We start from the raw sequence: 11210 nt of genomic DNA, 5'->3' as shown, positions 1-11210 counted from the left end.
ATAATTTACTCATTAAAATGTATCCGTGTTATTCCATAGGGCTTAGCGTCGGGAGGCGCGTGTGACTCCTGGTGTTCTGAAAAGTGAAATGAATAATTGAAAAGTTCTGAGTTCCTGGGTCGGTCTGTGACTATTATAAAATTTATTATACAATTATATTTTACAACAGTTTGGGTGCTCCAATATAGGAGGGTTGCCTCCTCTGGTGCAACCCCCATTGGTACATATCTTTATTTATTTAATAATTGTTACCATTATTCATGTAATTTTGTTGTTGTACAAATGGACATAAAACAAACAAACAAACAAACAAACAATCGCTGTTGCCATCACTCTGTTCTAAACGATATGTTTGTAAACACTGCACTCAACCTAAAAATATAGCCATTTTGATAAGACCAGGACTGGGCAGGTTAAAATTACCTTAGCTCCATGCACGATATACATGTAGTGTGTCTGATTTGTTAGGTCTTTCTTTCGGCTACACAAAGTCCATAACTTGTTCACCCAAGACAATGTTTTTAATAATAATAATAGTAGAACAATAAAAAAGACTTGTAGTGCGCACATATCCACCATGCTGTGTGTTTTGAGGCGCAGTTAACAATAAAACAAAAGACAAACAGACACAACAACGTTATTCATTTCATCCAATCACAGGTAATGCACCTTTCGATTGAAAGGCGAAGACAGACACTTAAAGTTATGCCATGGGCGTCAATCAGGGGGGGAACAGGGGGACATGCCCCCCACCTTTTGGAGGGTGGGGGACACAATATAAAATGTCCCCCACCTTTTTGACCACCTTTATCTTGAAGCCAATGTTTTGCACTGTGTAAGACGAAACCCTGTGTCCCTATATGGGCATAAATCTTGTGGGCAATGACACAATACCCCCCCCCCCCTCCAAATTGGCCCGAGATTGCATCACAGAGCATCTAAAATGCAAAATTTCCCGGGCCCTTTATCGGGCCCGCACCCCGAGCAGTAAAGGCTTCTCACACGCATGCTCCATCGTTGACAGATTTGCACCTCCCCCTTGAAAGAGTGGAAGGGACGTGTACCGCACTCACGTACCCCACCCCATTTTCGAAGGGTGGGGGACACAGTATAAAATGTTCCCAATGTCGTTTGACCACCTTTATCATGAAAATCGTGTTTTGCACTGTGGAACTGTGGAGCACTGGAACGCAATTTAACAGCACATTGTTCTGTTTCGTTTGCCATTTGGCCGCTAAGTGGCCTAAAGATTGCACCACAGAGCATCTAAAAATACAAAAAAAAAATTCCCGGGCCCTTGAGCGGGCCCGGACCCATGCCGTTAAGGTTTTGCACCCGTGAGCTCAATCTTCGACAGATGGCCCCTAAAACTTGGTTCATAGATCCGCACTTGAAGATGCTGTCAACCCAAAAGGTTCGACTGCTTTTCACATTTACAGATGTTCTGTTCCGTTCTGACAGTAAAGATTTGCCCCCGTAAAACTTGTGTCTTAGGCCTGGTGATGATAGGGATGAAACGCCGTCTGAGCATTAGAATGCAGAAACAATATGGATATAACGAAGCTATAATTGAGTTGCTTTTTAGGTACAATAACCATGATAGCAAGAATAGGTGCATCATAGCTTGAAATAGGCATTAAATTCCAACATCTGAGAGGGGGGGGAACATCACCCCTCATATTCACTAGATTGCACCAGAGAGCATCTACGGGCTAAAACAAAATGCCAAAACGCAAAGTTAAATTAGTTTATTTCTCATCAATATGACATTTCAGGCAGAAATATTTCAACTATCATCATCATTAGACCGTGTAAGTTTGATTTAAATCTGTGATCTTCACGATTTTCTTCTGACCAAATCTGTTCCTTTAAGCAGAAACCATTGCCAAAATGTTCTAATCCCCAAAAATATAAGTAGACTTTACCCGTCAACAAATGTTTCATGTGGTCGTGTATTTTGGCTGATTAAGCATATTCTAATTGTTTAGGCAATGTTTTCAGCTTATTTTTGCATGAAGCAGCTTTGACCCAGTTCTTTATATTACTATTGATTTAGGCATTTGTAAATATCTTCCGGTCCCGTAAATATTAGCAGTTATGCAGACCCTGGATTTATTTGTTCATTTTCAATGTGTAAGTAAATATACATAGTGTATTGGCTCCCACTGCCCAAGGAGATACCAACAATGGGCCAGAAACTTCAGCCTGTGGGTAATCAATGTTGGCTTACTATTTTGGGTTGTGGGGTAGTTGTTCCGTTAAAATAGAAATTGAGAATGTGGTATTTTCAATAAAGCGACCGCATGCATCAAAGCGAGCTCCAAAGTTATCGACACCATGCTGACTCACAACAAAACGCCTCTTTGCGACCCCCAGTATGTAGGAGAATCTTTGAAGAATTTGCTCTTATTCCATTGTAGATTATACCTAAACGGAGGCCTTTACCGTGCGCACATTGTCCAGTAAAAAGAGAAGTGGTGGAACAACAAGTTTCCTCAGAGTGTACATGAACCGTTCACGTGAGTGAACCTCAGACCGATGATTGTATTTCATCGGGTTATATATGCACTGATTGAACAAAACAAATGTATAGCATGTATTTGTATTGAAAACAACTATGTGTCAAGATAAAATATGAAGTTTTTAAGAACGCTGTGTTCTATTCTTTATAATTTTGAGGGTTCCCAATAAAGCGGCCTTTTGCTTTAAGGTGGTTTTTTGTTGTAGGTTTTCAGATAATAGGTTTCACCAATTACTATTACTTCATTTTGGAGGTAAATATTTCACATGAAAAAAAAAACCTCTTCCTAGTAGTCTTCATAATTCAACCTTTCAGACTAAAGTTAAACATTCCTTTTTTTTCAATCCTGTATATAACCTTGAACATTAATATTATATGGCTTCATAATAAAACACTTAGCAAATAGCAACGCGAATAAACCCGGTAACCTCGAATAACCTTAATATCTCGCAACTTCGACGACCGATTGGGCTCAATTTTTCACAGGTTTGTTATTTTATGCATATGTTGAGATACACCAACTGTGAAGACTAGTCTTTGACAATTACCAATAGTGTCCACTGTCTTTAAAAGGCAGTACTTCTACTTGGTGTATTCCAACATATGTATCTAACAATAAACCTGTGAAAATTTGGGATCAATTGGTCATCGAGGTTGCAAGAGAATAGTGAACAAAACACACATTATTTCGTTCAACAATTTCAGATGTATAACAAAAGGCTTCAGCAGAAGTATTATTTACTGAGAAATTACCTCTTTCACAAAAATTACGTTACTTCAGAGCATAGCAGAGGAGCCGTTTCTCAAAATGTTTAACACCGCAACAAGTTAGTACTATTATGTTTTTATGCTAACATATTATATTTTGAGACCGTAACTCTACGAAGTTGTCCAAAACGAATGTATTGGCCGAAAAAAAGGCTGAGTCAACTCGGTCCAACGCTTGTTTTTACTAGGCGAATAAATTAAGACGATTATAGCCTCACTTTCACATTCCTTGGATAGACATGGTTTGTTTGGGCACGGATGAAGGTTGTGACAAGAATAGAAGAAGACAAGAATAGAAGATGAATAAAATAGGATCATTGAGATAGCAAACAGGCAAACAAACACAAATCAGACGACCTTCAAGGGCCAATAATACTGAAGAGGGTGCTTGAGAGGGCCAACTTGAGGTCACCCCCTTTATACGCAAGGACACTTACCACGCCCCCAACGGATCACACTGTGCTGTTCTGAGTGTGTTGTTTTCAACTGACTCATCAAAAGTCATTTCAGTGGCACACATACATGTACAACATTGTTACTGATTCTTCATGCTTATATAATGTGCACATGCCTCATTACGGTGTCATTGCTGGTGACGATTAGAATTTCACTTCAAAATTAATGTTAGCATAAACAAAGTGAGAGACGGCTTGTCTGAGCATAGAGAAAGGACAGTTTTTTTTTTTTTTTTTTTTTCTTCTTCTTTTAAAGCGGTGATTTCTCTCTCAAGTGTTAATCTAGAAAATTAGACCCGAAGCCCCTTTTAGGCATCTGAAAGCACACATGTGCAACCAGGGTGTTTTTTTTTCTTTTCGTTAATTATTCTCTTGCATCTTTAAAGACCAATTGAGTCCAAATGTTCACAGATTTTGGTGTTCATATATTGGGATACACCAAGTGGGGATTATAGATCTTTGACAATTGTAACTATGTCAATTGCCTTGTAACAAAACTATTACGTAAACGCATTGATATTATAGAGAAAGGACCAAATTGTTTGATTTTCTCTATGCTCGTGGAATGTAGTGGCTTCAGAGAAATGATTTGTGTGGAACGCCAACAATCCACAATAATTATATGTCATAGTATTCCTGATGCATCTGTCGGCAAAGAACTCAACTTACATATTAGCTTTCTGCATGTAATGTCTCATCATCATGACTGCTTTATAAAGCAATTCAATCTCACAAGACATGCACACAAAAAATCAAACGAGTTGAAAATTTAAAACGGTGGTGGTGGACAGTTGGAAAAGATCAATAAAATACCAAACCCTCAATTCTTCATAAGCAAATAGTAACACACAGAAGATTATAGTAAGCAAAGTTCTCGACGCTTTCCCGAATCAAATTCCAACACGGGTAAGTTTCCATGACGTCATGGTTTATAGCTGAACTGTGCACCTTTTGTCACCTTGGCGGTAAACCCTCATGCTGTGCTGGGGAACTAGAGATCCGGCTGGGGATGTAGCTTGCCAGTCCCTTTAAAAAGAAAATGAAAATATTAAAGATGCTATATCAAATTTTTAGCCCCAAACCATTGGTCTCCATTATACTGACTGGATATGGACATTGCGCTATGCTGCGTGCATAAACACGCGGCCGATTAATGGCGGCGCAATTCCTTCAAACGGGTAAATTAATGTGCACTTGGTCGGGTTTGAGTCTGTCAGTGGAAGTTGTAAATTGAGAATAGAAATGAGGGGAAAACATGACGATCGATAGTTTGATAAGTATGAAAAAGTTTCTGATTGAAATGCAAATAAAGCAAAATAATAATACTTTACATTTTTGTCTATCAAATGCCCCATTAATATTATGATAATGACATTATTTCTAAACAAAAACTCGGACGAGAAACTGTATTGGGATCCAGGTACATGCTTTGTTAATTCTTTCAGTTCATTGAGAAACTGACAATAAACCATATAAACTTAATGACAAAACAAGAGTCACTCCTAATAATTTAAAATTCGAGTAGGCCTATGCAAACTAAGACCAGTGAGAACTACATACTCGCTAAAATCGAGGGAAAAGGACAAGAAAGATAAAAACAAAATACAATGTGATAATTGAGAGTTGCCTCCATTATAATAACGAATTTAAACTTTTTTATTTAAGCTTCTATTCATTGAAAAACAAACCCAACAGCAAAACTTCCATAACCTTTTTTACTGTTTCGCCAGAGATAAATACTTTTATTTCGATCACAAATAACGAAGCGGGCTATTTCTGAGACGACTGATCCTCTCAACGAACTTCTAATTTTTGTACTGTCTTAAATGCTACATAATTCGTATACTTGTCACTTTCCCGAACCTTTGAATTATTGATGCTATGACGAACACCTTGTTGGATCCCGGGCTTCCCGTCCTCGTCGATTCCAGAAAACCATCTGTAACGGAGTGAAAACAAAAATTGCTCGATAAAAATAACAAATACTTGACCTTTAATAAATATTTTCAAACTGTGTAATGTAAAAAAAGAAATTCCTTGCATAAACAACTTTATTCACGAACCCGCTGCTTTCATTTAATTCACACAAATCAAGGACATTTTGTTAGAGAGGTCACCCACAAAAACGAATAGTAAGTACAGTTGCCTTGACCGTAAAACCACAATATAAAATCAAACTTTTCATAGCACCTTTAAAGACCACCGAAGAAAAAAACAAAAACAACCTAAACCCCACGGACTTTCTTGATTACACCTTGATTCCAAGAAATGTTTGTGATCTTACAGGGCGTCTTCAAAAAGGGAAAGACCCCCAAAAAATGCATCATCAAAATCGTTTGTACATCCTGAAACAAAAGAAGGCGGACCCTTAAAGGGAAGGATACGATTATTAATCACTCTTAAAAATAATTATATGTCATAGTATTCCTGATGCATCTGTCGGCAAAGAACTCAACTTACGTATTAGCTTTCTGCATGTAATGTCTCATCATCATGACTGCTTTAAAAGCAATTCAATCTCACAAGACATGCACACAAAAAAATCAAACGAGTTGAAATTTAAAACGGTGGTGGTGGACAGTTGGAAAAGATCAATAAAATACCAAACCCTCGATTCTTCATAAGCAAATAGTAACACACAGAAGATTATAGTAAGCAAAGTTCTCGATGTTTTCCCGAATCAAATTCCAACACGGGTGAGTTTTCATGACGTCATGGTTTATAGCTGAACTGTGCACCTTTTGTCACCTTGGCGGTAAACCCTCATGCTGTGCTGGGGAACTAGAGATCCGGCTGGGGATGTAGCTTGCCAGTCCCTTTAAAAAAAAATGAAAATATTAAAGATGCTATATCAAATTTTTGGCCCCAAACCATTGATCTCCATTATACTGACTGGATATGGACATTGCGCTATGCTGCTTCATAAGCAAATAGTAACACACAGAAGATTATAGTAAGCAAAGTTCTCGACGTTTTCCTGAATCAAATTCCAACACGGGTATAAGTTTCCATGACGTCATTGTTTATAGCTGAACTGTTAAAATATTAAAGATGCTATGTCAGATTTTTGGCCCCAAACATTAAAAAATAGATTTTTTTGAGTGAATGGTATTTCAAAGAGTATCACCCGCTCTAACGGAAAAAGTTTAACTTTTACTTTTAATGGTCAGGAACCATGACAAAAATTTAAAACGTTTCTTATAAAACACATAAGAATTTGTCACGTGATATATTGTCGGGATCCCGACAAAAAACCATTTTGAGCACTTTATTTCACTGCTACTAATAATTGGCTGACTTTTTCGAGCAATGGCATGGCTCAAACGAAAGCTTGTAACTTTCTCGACCCCCATCAAAATAACTATTGAATTTTAAATCAAAATTTTGGGGTCAAATGGGCCAAAAATCTGACATAGGATCTTTAATGCAGCAATTTTTAGAACAAACCTAGTAACGGGTTTGCTTGAACCGTAAAGGTAGACCTGAAGGGATGTTGCATGGCACTATTATGCGCGCATGCATACATTTTTGGAAGTTAATTGCAAATAATAAATTATTTTATGTGAGGCGCACATTGGAACATTAGAATTACACGTCTGACAAAACCACGTAAACAAAAGATTACATGGAAAGACGAAAAAACAATAGTACGGGACTTCCCCCAAAAGAGACCTAAATCACAGTCTAAAAGTCAAGAGCAATCCCCCTGATAATAATAGAGTAAACAAATAGAATATCAAAAACATAAATGATTATTCACTATGGCCACATAAAAAAACAAAATTGTTGATCGTCCCCGCCCGACCGTTCAAACCCCACCCCGACCCAAATGTTTTCCTTTCTTTTTCCCATGTCTGAATATCTCTTTAAACTTTTACTGCCCAGATTTTTCAGCTGATTTTTTTTTCAAAATGTACAGGTTTGCAAAGATGTTTAAAGAAGGTTTTTTTTTTCATGTTGGCAAAGCAAGAACAATTCTTCAAATATTTTTTTGGGCTACACTGTGCTTAGTTGTTTAAAAAATATTACAGAAAATGTCATCTAGGAGTTAAATTTGTTTGAAAAAACTATTGAAAACATCAAAAACACACAAACCCTCTGTTTTATGTGATTGTGATGATGCCTTTATTCTTGATTTCATATTTGGCATGTCAAAAAAAACATTTAAAAAAATAAAAATAAAAAACTCCCTCCCTCCCCCATCCGCAAAAAAAAGGACGATCAACAATTTTATTTTTTAATGTGGCCTATTGGCACTTTTATACCTGTTTGTATTGCGTGTTGTTATTAATAGGTTTAGTAGGTTTTAAATGCAAACAACTATTTAATATAGCCTGATGTTTCGTCCCTCTAGCAGAGTCTTTCTCGAAGGCTAAAATAATGACAACACAACAAACATGAACAGGTAACTAACTGTAACAAAAGCGGTGGATTTTTTTTCTGAAACCGTTTTAAACATACATAAAAATGTACACCGAGATAGGGCTCCATACCAGCATTATTCATTTGTTGAAAAATGGACAGTTGAAATAGTTTGTTATTATAGGATAGTTAATTATGACTTAATGAATACGATTCAGGAACTAATTAAGGCTTTTTAAGTATTTTACTTCTAGCATTTGTAAAGTAGGGTTAAGATTTCAATCATTTCGGGGTGAAACATAAGTAGGATTTGAAACTTTGCATAGTGGAAATACGATCTATAAAGGTTTGCGGTAACACCATGTAATGACTATCTCTAATGAGTTGGGGTGGTTCGGGAAAGAACCGTTGGTTTCAACTCGACGTTTCGATCAGTATGCTCTGATCGTCTTCTGGAGAAAGCTGGACTCTGATGCTGCATGCTGTTTAAGTACTGTGTTCGTGGAATATGAAACATTGTAAAACACTGTCACTAAGCAAAACTTAGTATACAAGTTTACAGACTTTTGGGTCACATTGTTTAGGTACAGTTTTGTTAAACCTGGCTCGCTCTAAATGGGTTGTATGTGTCCGTATTCCCAGCTGTTCCGTCTCCCACCCTATGTCCTATCCGCACCCAATCTACCCCCATCTCTCATCTATTATTCACATGTTCCTTAACCTTCTGTCATCTTCAGTCAGGACCGAAGCGTTCTGTTAACCATGTTAATTTCGTCTTTGTGTTCATGTTGCGACACGTTTCTTTGAAGTTTTATTGTTACTGTCCTTTGTGCAATCGCAAGATAAATAAAATACTACAATAAAACGGTACGAGTGAGACAATTTCAAACAGGCACAAGTCTGTGTTGACCAACAAAAATGATTGACATGTCAACCTCACATAAGACTTATTAGTTCGTAAAATGTAGGAGAGGGCGACATTTCCATTGTCAACAATAAGTATTAAACCTTGTGAAAACACTGTCAATAAGACAACATGAAGTATATGCCAATAGACGGTATACGACTCAGTGAGGTCGTTTGAAAACAGTCTACCATGCTTTCCCCGAGCAAATTATTGACATGTCAACCTCATTTGAACATTAATTTAAAGGAAACAAAACTTATAGTAACCAACTAATATTTTTATTGAATAACTTGCCAGAATTCCGGGGATTGATAATGCAGGTATTCAAAACACAAAAAGGGTTTTGGTACTTTTCGTAGGACACAAACACAATGTCCACAGATTTACATTACATTTACACGGTTTGAAGATAACGACGATAGAAAGCTTTCCTGTGAGCTTCTGTAGTTTTTGAGAAGATTAGTAAAACAAGTCTAGAAAAAAATGTTCGTCTCACATTATATGATTAGCATGTAGGCCTACATTTAAAACGTATTAACCAGTTAGTTATACCATAACTGGTTACGTTTTACATGCAAAAACTAAGACCCCAAAAAACATTTTCAAACTGTGTAATGTTAAAAAAGAAATTCCTTGCATAAATAACAATTCAAGAACCCGCTGTTTTCATTTAATTCACACAAATCCAGTACATTTTGTAAGTGAGGTCAACCAGAAAAACGAATAGTAAGTACAGTTGCCTTGACCTGGAAAACCACAATATAAAATCAAAGTTTTCATAGAACCTTTAAAGACCACCGAGGACAAAAACAAAAACAACCTTAACCCCACGGACTTTCTTTCTTCTTTTTTTTTTTTTTTTTTTTTTTGGGGGGGGACCTTTAAAATGTGATTTGTTGTTTTGATTCAACTCCGGATGGAGTTACCGGTACTATGCAGGGAGAGCCCCAACAACCACCCATCACAACCCCGCTGGTCAACCGTCTACCCATCACGATAAGACAACTAAAATATGACATGGGTCTCGTTACAAAGTCCGGTATCTATTCCACGCACTCAAAACAAATTGCATACAAACTTAGTAATGAGCAATGGAGAGCTGTTGATAGTATACATAAAGATTATGGGAAGAAACGGCCCCTCTAAAGAAACGTAGTTTTTTGACAAAAGGTAATTTCCCACTCAAAAATAAAAGACTTCAGCTGAAGCCTTTTTATCTGAAATCACACAAAGTAAACGCAACGAGGGTGTTTTTTTCTTTTATTAATCTCTTACAACTTTTCAACGGCTTCAACGCTCGCGGTGATAGTCTTTTTTCGTGCGTTACATTTTTCGGGTTGTGCGTGCCATCCGGTGTGCCGCGTGCGCCTTGACTAAAGGCTAGTCTTATATCGATTTAGGACTAGCCATACGTTTTTAATATCTCCTGGCACTATGTATAAGTTGTGAAACAGTGCCTTTCTTTAAAAGGAACACGTTGCCTTGGATCGGACGAGTTGGTCTATAAAAAGCGTTTGAAACCGTTTGTTATGAAATGCATTATGGTTAGAAAGATGTTTTAAAAGTAGAATATAATGATCCACACAAGTATCACTCAAAATTGCACGGTTTTCTTTTTACGTCGCGAACTATCACGGTCGGTCAAAATGTTGACTCCCATAAATGGCCGACCGTGTTATTGGACGAGGTAAAAAGAAAACCACGCAATTTCGAGGCATATTTATTTGTGTAGATCATTGTTTTCTATTTTTACAACATCTTTCTAACCATATGCATTTTTTAACAAACGGTTACAAAACGCTTTTCAAAGGCCAACTCGACCGAGCCAAGGCAACGTGTTCCTTTAACACTTAGTGATTTATGTAGGGCGCTTTCGAGGGGGTGAAGTTCACAGTTAAGTGTGCACTATCACAAGTTGCATATCCGCTTTACTTTGAAACATCGTCACTAAGTTTGGGTTCTCACTGTAAAAGCTCGCACGCACGCCCCCCCCCCCCCCCACCCACGTACGCAGCCACCCTTGGCCCCTCCGGGTTTGCTGATCATGTAGACGGTATGGCAATGCTCAGGGGTTTTTTTAAGCGGGGGATTGGGGCGGAATTAAATCCAAATAAAAGAGACTTGAGAGAAGTTCAATTTCATACAAAGCGTCTTTCTCCTGCGTTAGATACAGGTACGACCGTGTATTACGGTGACT

The sequence above is a fragment of the Asterias rubens genome, chromosome 8 (assembly GCF_902459465.1).
Source record: "Asterias rubens chromosome 8, eAstRub1.3, whole genome shotgun sequence".
Taxonomy (NCBI): Eukaryota; Metazoa; Echinodermata; class Asteroidea; order Forcipulatida; family Asteriidae; genus Asterias; species Asterias rubens.
Note: the sequence above shows the minus strand (reverse complement) of the source record.